General features: G+C 40.6%; 1 long non-coding RNA gene across 2 annotated transcripts; it reads right to left on the bottom strand.

Moving 5' to 3' along the window:
- Positions 1-3,580: 3,580 nt before the first annotated feature.
- Positions 3,581-4,106, bottom strand: LOC139026201 (uncharacterized). Of its 2 annotated transcripts, none has more exons than XR_011477952.1 (3): positions 3,989-4,106; positions 3,749-3,879; positions 3,581-3,705 (listed from the first exon to the last, which is right to left on the bottom strand). It is a non-coding gene; the product is annotated as an uncharacterized lncRNA (long non-coding RNA). The 2 variants fall into 2 exon arrangements; XR_011477951.1 differs by having other exon boundaries at positions 3,581-3,700; positions 3,766-3,879.
- Between the last annotated feature and the right edge of the window lie 6,605 nt (positions 4,107-10,711).

Here is a 10,711-nt window from a genome sequence, read left to right as displayed (position 1 = left end):
GTATGACAAAATGTGCCCCTTAGCGCTTCTTTCACGTTATGCATGTGAGCATGTAAAATGATGCTGATGGGAAATGTGTATAACCTGTACAATTGGTACTTACTTATCATCARGACATGTAGCACTGACTGAGATGCGTGTCTAAATTCCTKCATTCAGCACTTAGATAGGTCCTGAAACCCTTGAATGGATTCCTACATTCAGCACTTAGGTAGGCCCTGAAACCCCTGAYACGGGATTCCTGAAGGGCCAAGAATCTCGTCCTACATTATTTATGAAAACTATAAAAATATGTATTTATCATTGGGCAATCAAAAAAGAACATGCTAGTGGTTCCCGAAGACGTGGATGTCGATTTAAAGCAGCCCCCTGCACCTCTCTGATTCAGAGGGGTTAAATGCGGAAGACATATTTCAGTTGAAGGCATTCAGTTGTACAACTGACTAGGTATCCTCCTTTCCTCTTCATTTACATCAGTCGTATCTAATCTACTGAGGTGCATTGCCATTTGGGCTTTATTTCATTTTTGTATTAATATTTTTGGGGTTTAATTGTTTCATGCCACTTGGGTTAACGGATCCCCCTGTCCGAAAAAGTCCTCCTTAACACGACTGAGTCTCGCCTCTTTTACAGAGAAGTTTCACACTTCTAATTATTTATATACACACAGATAATGAATGTAATAAACCGACATGAATCTCTCAACCTCCCCCCCCCCACAAAAAAAAATATCTCCAAAAAAACTATGACACTGTCAGTTTTTTGGGGGGAACCGACTGTCTCCACCTTCTGCTTGTATTTGAACAGCGTGTTTCTGCCGTGGGTTTCTGTAGCCTGCAGTGTTGTACCTCTCAGGATAAAGTGGACGGGAGGGGCAGCAATATTAGTCAGTCGGAGGATGACGCAGACTTAGCTACCTGTATTCGATTAAATGTATACAACATCTATATTATATATTGACCTGGCTCAGCTGTGTCCAAGTGCTGTACCTCAACCTGCACTTGTATCCCTCTCAGGGAAGCCTGAAAACAAGAAGGGATAGTGGATACTCTGGGAAATATAGGCCCCTCCTTTTTCTTTTGGTCTTTTCTTTTTTCTTTTACAAGAGGAGCTAGGAGTATGGGACGGACAGCTTATTAGTSTAGTTAGTGTTTTTTGACTGCAACATCACTCGAGGTTAAACTTCTTCATAGGGATGTGAGTTTCTTACAGAGATGAGACGGAGACACAGTCAGTCAGAGACCTAGAAGGGAGAATGTGCGGACAGGTGGAAATGTTAACCTTATGAATCTACTGTCTATTATTATTATTATTATTATTGTTATTAACTTGTTTTAAACTGCATTCCAAAACAAAACATTGTACCTTTTAATAGCTATATACATATGAATATATATTTAATTACTGTTTTACATCTTCAGGTAAATCGATGGATTTCTTTTCATTCTGATGTGAGATTGTAAACAAACATGGAGAGAAAAAAAAAGAAATGCAGAACAGAACTAACCTCAATTTCTAGATATCATGTGACGTGTCATGTGAGTGTCATGTGACGTGCCATTTCTGTCTCTTGAGTGGCACGTGATACCTTTCAAGAAAAAAACTAAACAGACTTCTGTGAATTGCCATTTTGCTTGTTGTTATGAAGTGTTGTTGATTATTCCTCCATGCTGCATATCCTGTTGTCATGACGCTCAGGTCACCCACTTCAAAGCAGCTGATTGTACACTAACTAGCAACACAAATCAGGACTTTTATTAAAGTAAAAGTGTTTTAGTACTCTTTTAGTACACTTTCTTGTGTTCCAGATTTCTTAGATGGGACTGACGGAAGCACTTTTTAAATTATTATTGTTATTATTATATGGTGGGTTTTATCATTATATTGTTATTATTTATGTGGGTTTTATCATTATATTTTATTATTATATGTGGTTTTATCATATTATGTTATTATTATGTGTTTTTTTCATGGAAATATAAATTCTTATAGGTACTAAACCGAACCCAGGTCTTTCTGAGTGCAACACTACTGTATTAACTAGCACACTCAGCTTGGAAGCACACACCATGCATACTGTACTACACACCATGCATACTGTAACTACACACCATGCATACTGTAACTACACACCATGCATACTGTAACTACACACCATGCATACTGTAACTACACACCATGCATACTGTAACTACACACATGCATACTGTAACTACACACCATGCATACTGTAACTGCACACCATGCATCACTGTATACACCAGCATACTGTAACTACACACATGCATACTGTAACACACACCATGCATACTGTAACTACACACCATGCATACTGTAACTACACACACATGCATACTATGTAACTACACTCATACATACTGTAACTACACACATGCATACTGTACTACACACCATGCATACTGTAACTACACACCATAATACTGTAACTACACACCATGCATACTGTAACTACACACCATACATACTGTAACTACACACCATGCATACTGTACAATACACACCATGCATACTGTAACTACACACCATGCATACTGCTAACTACACACATGCATACTGAACTACACACCATATTACTGTAACTACACCACCATTGCCATACTGTAACTACACACCATCATACTGTAACTACACACATGCATACTGTAACTACACACCATGCATACTGTAACACACCAACCATGCATACGTAAACTACACACCATGCATACTGTAACTACACACCATGCATACTGTAACTACACATCATACATACTGTAACTACACACCATGCATACTGTAACTACACACCATGCATACTGTAACTACACACCATAATTACTGTACTACACACCATGCAATACTGTAACTACAACACCATACATACTGTAACTACACACCATGCATACTGTAACTAACAACACCATGCATACTGTAACTACACACCATGCATACTGTAACTACACACCATGCATACTGTAACTACACACCATATACTGTAACTACACACCATGCATACTGTAACTACACACCATACATACTGTAACTACACACCATGCATACGTTAACTACACACCATGCATACTGTAACTACACACCATGCATACTGTAACTACACCACCATGACATACTGTAATACACACATGCATACTGTAACTTACACACCATAATACTGTAACTACACACCATGCATACTGTAACTACACACCATACATACTGTAAACTACACACCATGCATACTGTAACTACACACCATGCATACTGTAACTACACACCATGCATACTGTAACTACACATCATATTACTGTAACTACACACCATGCATACTGTAACTAACACACCATGCATACTGTAACTACCACACCATAATTACTGTAACTACACACCATACATACTGTAACTACACACCATACATACTGTAACTCACACCATACATACTGTAAACTACACACCATCAATTACTGTAACTACCACACCATGATATGTAACTACACACCATAATTACGTAACTACACACCATGCATACTGTAACTACACACCATGCCATACTGTAACTGCACACCATGCATACTGTAACTGCACACCATGCATACTGTAACTGCAACACCATACATACTGTAACTACACACCATACATACTGTAAACTCCACACATACATTCTGTAACTGCACACCATACATACTGTAACTACACACCATGCATACTGTACTACACACCATACATACTAACTGCACACCATACATACTGTAACTACACAACCATACATACTGTAACTGCACACCATACATACTGTAACTGCACACCATACATACTGTAACTGCACCCCATACATACTGTAACTACACCCCATACATACTGAACTACAACACCATGCATACTGTACTAACACACCACATGACTGTAACTACACCATGCATACTGTAACTACACACCATGCATACTGTAACTACACACCATACATACTGTAAACTACACACCATACATACTTAACTAGCACACCATACATACTGTAACTGCACACCATACATACTGTAACTGCACCCCAACATACTGTAACTACACCCCATACATACTGTAACTACACACCATGCATTACTGTACTACACACCATACATTACTGTAACTGACACACCATACATACTGTAACTACAAACACCTACATACTGTAACTGCCACCTCATACATACTTGAACTCACCCCATACATACTGTAACTGCACACCATACATACTGTAACTACACACCATCATACTGTAACTACACACCATACATACTGTAACTACACACCATACATTACTGTAAAAACTACACACCAACATACTGTAACTACACACCATACATACTGTAACTGCACACACCATACATACTGTAACTACACACCATGCATACTGTACTACACACCATACATACTGTAACTACACACCATACATACTGTAACTTTACACACCCATAATACTGTAACTCACACCATACATACTGTAACTGCACACCATACATACTGTAACTGCACCCATACATACTGTAACTACAACACCATGCATACTGTACTACCACACCAGTACATACTGTAACTACACACCATGCATACTGTAACTACACACCATAATTACTGTAACTACACACCATACATACTGTAACTACACCCCATACATACTGTAACTACACACCATACATAGTCGCATACATTTCTATATGTATTGACGCACGCACACACACGTAAACACACGCACGCACACACACACTCTTCATCAGGTATCCCCACTTTGTGTGGGTGGGTTACACACACTCTTCATCAGGCACTTTGTGTGGGTGGGTTACATGTACAATTCTAAAACTCTGCCGTGTCCTTTATAGAACCTGGTGGGCGTGACACTCCTGAGACCAGGAAAAATATCAGTCTTGTAACTTGGCTGGTGAAGGCACTGCCTCTCTTATTCTGTCAAAACAGCCCCCTTTGCTTCGTATCGTTCTCCAGTCCGGCTCAGTGTGCCCCTATAACACGGGTACCAACCCTCACCACCAAGAACCTGTCTTTAACTCTGGCTCTGTTTTTGATTTGTTTGTGTAGTGATYACTTTGTGTCGTGACGTTCCCCTGCCTCTTTGTGTAATTTGCTGTTTTTATTTAATTTGGCAAATTTCAAGAATGGCAAAAATATAATATTTTGTAAAATGTATCCTTTTTTGACACCAACTTTGTTTTTTAAATGTTGTAAAAGTCTCAGCATTTGTTTAGGTGCAAGTACCACCATCCTGCTAACTGCAACTTGAGTGCTTTTCTGTTTGATTTGTGAAACATTTTAAAGCAACAGTGCTTTGGTTTTGTTGAAGAGAGAAACGTTGGTTGAAATTTAAAAGTGAGGCATACCTTCCGTCTGGAATGATGTTGAGCTGCTTGCAGTCATACATTCCCCTGCTCATGCACTTCCCAGCTACCCCGAAACAACACTTTRAAACAGGAAATATCACAGATAACCATCCTACCTAAATCTCTCTGTTATCCTTCCACCTTTCCCACCACTGGCAGTTAAAACTGTTACAAATGGAATGTGTGATATGTCCGGCTAAAGAGCCMCCATCTCTCCCGCTCCAATCTGAAAGTCATAACACCACCTATTACATTGTGTAGTTTTATGAGGCTTGTGTGTCGTAATGTTGTGTTTTACTGCGAAGGGAGGATGGAAAGGAAAGCAGCAGGATTCATGTGCTACAGTAACCATTTGTTTTAGTCTGGCAGAATGCTGCCATCCTGTTCASTATATTGGAATTGTAGAAGTATGATAGTTCAAATACATATTATTTTTTTCGTGGACATTCGAAAAACAAACATGAAAACGTCCAAACCTAGAAAATGTTAATTTCTGTAAAATGTTGAGATGAGATGGCACAATCCGAAAACTAAATGAAGCGTTTTAAAAACCTTAAACGTAATATTAATGTAATGTTCCGTCGTACTTAATAAAGTGTAGTGTGATTTTCCACATTTGCTTTTATCGCAGATGTTAGTTGTATACTTGAAAGTAATTGAAATGAATGAGAATCTCAACCTCAGTCACACAATGATCCTACAACTAATTCTGGATGATTTATTACTATTATGTTTTATTATGAATCAATCTGTGAAAGATGGAATGCCTTTTTCAGTCTCTCTAATCGTTAGCTCAATCTTTACAACACATCAGGCCTATATTGGGAGTAGTATAAAAACTATAGCCAAAAAAGTATAGTGTATATATTTTAGTATTTTAATTTGAAATCTGTAATGAAAATCACCCCATATAATACAAGGATACTTTGCCTAAATTATTTCATTGCAAAATGCTAGTGAGGTTTTGCACATGAACTACAACCCCCCCCCCCCCCCCCCCATACACCACACAGGTGCTATCTATCTATCTATCTATCTAGCCTTTGTGTGACTAGTCAACTAAAAGACAGACTGGAGCAGAGAGTCTTGCTACAGTCAGATATATCTGGACTAGGGGTTGTAGTGTGTCTTGCTACAGTCAGATATATCTGGACTAGGGGTTGTAGAGAGTCTTGCTACAGTCAGATATATCTGGACTAGGGGTTGTAGAGTGTCTTGCTACAGTCAGATATATCTGGACTAGGGTTGAAGAGTGTCTTGCTACAGTCAGATATATCTGGACTAGGGGTTGTAGAGTGTCTTGCTACAGTCAGATATATCTGGACTAGGGGTTGTAGAGTGTCTTGCTACAGTCAGATATATCTGGACTAGGGTTGTAGGGTGTCTTGCTACAGTCAGATATATCTGGACTAGGGTGTAGAGTGTCTTGCTACGTCAGACATATCTGGACTAGGGGTTGTAGAGTGTCTTGCTACAGTCAGATATATCTGGACTAGGGGTTGTAGTGTGTCTTGCTACAGTCAGATATATCTGGACTAGGGGTTGTAGAGTGTCTTGCTACAGTCAGATATATCTGGACTAGGGGTTGTAGAGTGTCTTGCTACAGTCAGATATATCTGGACTAGGGGTTGTAGAGTGTCTTGTACAGTCAGAATATCTGGACTAGGGGTGTAGAGTGTCTTGCTACGTCAGATATATCGTGACTAGGGTTGTAAGAGTGTCTTGCTACAGTCAGATATATCTGGACTAGGGGTTGAAGAGTGTCTTGCAGCAGCAGATATATCTGGACTAGGGGTTGTAGAGTGTCTTGCTACAGTCAGATATATCTGGACTAGGGGTTTGTAGGGTGTCTTGCTACAGTCAGATATATCTGGACTAGGGGTTGAAGGGTAAATGAGGACTGTAGAGGCAGAGAGGAAGAGCCTTTCCAAGGTTAGTGTCCCACCCCGCACTGCAGATAGCAGTCTTTAACAGATCATGTAGGAATGAATTTGCCTCATCGCCCAAAAGAACACAACAGAACATTCAAAGTAAATAAACGAAAAAGATCACCTTGTATAGAAGTGCATAGATTTCAGGATGGGCGGAATGATACAAAATAAAAACAATTGAATAGCAAAGTATGGAGAAACAAGTAGAAGGAAAGCTAATCAAACTCAGTGTTCTTTGGATGAAGCTTGTCTGGAATGGGTGCCCTGCATGTTGCCATAACACTGGAGCAGCAGCATCATTCGCAGGTGAGGTGTGTCTCTTCTTTTTAAAACCTTTTGCAAGGAAATGTAGACGTCTCTCTCTCTCCTCTTCTTTCAAAGTTGTTTCTCCTGATGTCTGTTATTTCATCCTGCCCTGGTCCCAACACTGGGAGCGCTGTAATTGGCCACCATGTTTATCATATACAGTACACTGTAAAACATGTGAGATTCTAGATGTGTTTGAACTGTTTAAAAAAAATCTGTTTGTTTCTTAACACTGTTTCCCCAACTGTATCCCAATGTAAAGATGCAAGATGTCTCATCAGAAATGATGCCATCTGCCAATACGTTTAAATTTTTATGGATGGTCTGAGTTTGCTGCCATCTCCATCTTTTCCCTCTCCCCTCCTTTCCTATCTATCCTTCACAAGGTGATTACTGCTTCACCACAATGCATAGTGATGCAAAGGTCTTCTCTTTCTGTCTCTCTCTCGCTGGTTTGGATTGGGTGCGTGTCTCTTTCTGTCGCTCTTCCTTGTTTTGGATTGGGTGCGTGTCTCTTTCTGTCTCTCTCTCTCGCTGGTTTTGGATTGGGTGCGTGTCTCTTTCTGTCTCTCTCTCTCTTGGTTTTGGATTGTTGCGTGTCTCTTTCTGTCTCTCTCTCTCTCTGGTTTTGGTGGATGGGTGCTTGTCTCTTTTGTTCTCTCTCTCTCTCTGGTTTTGAGATTGGGTGCGTGTCTCTTTCTGTCTCTCCTGCGTGGTTTTGGATTGGGTGCGTGTCTCTTCTGTCTCTCTCTCGTGGTGTTTGGATTGGGTGCGTGTCTATTGCTTCGGTGACTGTTCTGGCTTTTCTGCCTGTCAGCTTGACTTAGAGGGGCTGGTCAAAAGTAGTGCACTTTGTAGGGAATAGTGTGCCAGACGATGTCTCTGGTTTCTGCTACCTCAGCTTGCCTGGTGGAAGACTGTTGGGGAGGGTATATGGGGTGGGGTAGTATAGGCTCAAGGGCTTTCTGTACAGATTGACAAGAACATTTGGTATTTTGTGTGGTTGCGAGTGACGTTACAGGGATGAGGGTCAATTGGGTAGTGATGAACCGTCCATATGCTTGACTATTGGAAGGGGGTCGGGAAGCGGTGTCGGGAAGACGGGGGGTAATCCCTTCGCTTGTAAGATTTCAGGGTTTCTATGAAAAATAAAAAAAACTCTAATTTGTTTGTTAGTTTCTAGTTGAGGTTGATAAGGCCGTGTTTCTAGCTTTCGAAGCGTTTTGTTTCAACGCTGGTTTCTTTGACAACCACATGCCTTGTGTATTCTCTGGTTCGGGTCTGTAGTTGTCGTCGTGTGGAGATACTATCAGACACTGCAGCAGTGTATTCACAAGGTTTGACTGAAGAGCAGCGCTGACTTGGGACCACAGATCAACCAGATGTCAGAGGAACATCTGCCAGGTGTTTTCTTCAGACTTGTAGAGCAGCTCTGACTTGGGACCACAGATCAACCAGATGTCAGAGGGACATCTGCCAGGTGTTTTACTTCAGACTTGTAGAGCAGTCTGACTTGGGAAAACAGATCAACCAGATGTCAGGGGACATTGCCAGGTGTTTTAGGTCAGACCTTGTAGAGCAGCTTCTGACTTGGACCAACAGATCAACCAGATGTCAGAAGGAACATCTGCCGGTGTTTTATCTTCAGACTTGTAGAGCAGCTCTGACTTGGACCACAGATCAACCAGATGTCAGAGGACATCTGCCAGGTGTTTTAGGTCAGACTTGTAGAGCAGCTCTGACTTGGGACCACAGATCAACCAGATGTCAGAGGAACAATCTGCCAGGTTTTTACTTCAGACTTGTAGAGCAGCTCTGGTAAAGAACATGTGGTGCATTAAAGATGAACCCGTGTTTTCCATGTTGAAGAAGCAGTTCCAGTTATGTACATTCGTAGATCAGTTCCAAGGAAAGTGCCACGTTGAAATTCAAAGCCCTTRGATTTGGAGATCTGCCTYCCGTCTGTGTTAACCCAGTACTTACTCTCTACTCTGGCCAAAGAGGGATACCATGTCCATTCTTGAAAGCCAGACTTTGACCACTTTGACTTAGCTCTTCTTTATACAGCCTTTTGTTAACGAATMACCACACGGTTTCAGKCAAATACCTACTTTTCAGTACTTTATAAACGGCAAGGATTGTAAAAATWGAACGGCAATTTCAGGGGGAAAGGAATTGATTTGTTTCATTGTCTCATCTGTTGTCWTTGTATGGTGTTGGTGTGCAACAACTTCAAAACATAAACCTTACAACGCAGAATACCTCAGAYAATAAATCCATGTAAAGCTTGACAGCCTCCATGGCGTTGTTAGTTCCTGTACATTTTGCCCTCTTGATYCTCCACATGCTTTCCCCACTTTTATTTCCACTTTTATCCCTCACACGGCATGTAGCACATAGTGGACGTGTCATAGCTTCTTTTTTTCTTCTTCTGGGGACTTTTTAAGACGGGTCTCTCATTCAGTCCCTCCCTCTGAGCCAGAGATAAAGAGAGAAGGAGATCATTGGGAGTGAAAGGAACACTAATTCACATTCTAGAATTCATTTTGGGATCTCGCTTGATCTTGAAGTCACGAAAGAGAAAATATCTRCATCTATATCTGCTGATTTGAACTGGAGCTCGGTGTCCTCCTCTCTTCTCTTTAATTCTTTTTAAACTAGAGATGCTCAGAGGCCAAAGGTCAATCTGTTAAAGTCCTATAATCCCCATTCTTTCCTTTGGAGACCTCTTTTTATTCATCATCTACATTCTCATCATTAAAACTGAATGTAACGACACAAACTAACCTCACGATTCTACCTTGACAYATGAAAGAAAAACAGAGACTATATATGTACATATGTATAACACACAACACACAATGCATTGTATATATACAGATCTCCTAGAGACAGATACATACTTATCTTGTGGAAAGGGGAAAAAACCTTTTCCCTTTGTTTGATTCAGGGAACTAAAGTCCAGTGCAGTATGTTAGATATCACTCCCATGCCCATTGCTCTCTTTCTGACTGTATGTTGCATGTATTCTCCCCATGATGCAGCAGTGGGCAGGGGGCGGCTGAGTTTGAACTAGTGGAGCTTTTAGAGTAGGTAGGTCGTCTTTTGAAA

The sequence above is a fragment of the Salvelinus sp. IW2-2015 genome, unplaced genomic scaffold, assembly GCF_002910315.2.
Source record: "Salvelinus sp. IW2-2015 unplaced genomic scaffold, ASM291031v2 Un_scaffold4109, whole genome shotgun sequence".
Taxonomy (NCBI): domain Eukaryota; kingdom Metazoa; phylum Chordata; class Actinopteri; order Salmoniformes; family Salmonidae; genus Salvelinus; species Salvelinus sp. IW2-2015.
The sequence above is the reverse complement of the archived record's forward strand: the minus strand, read 5'-3'. Positions and strand labels throughout refer to the sequence as shown.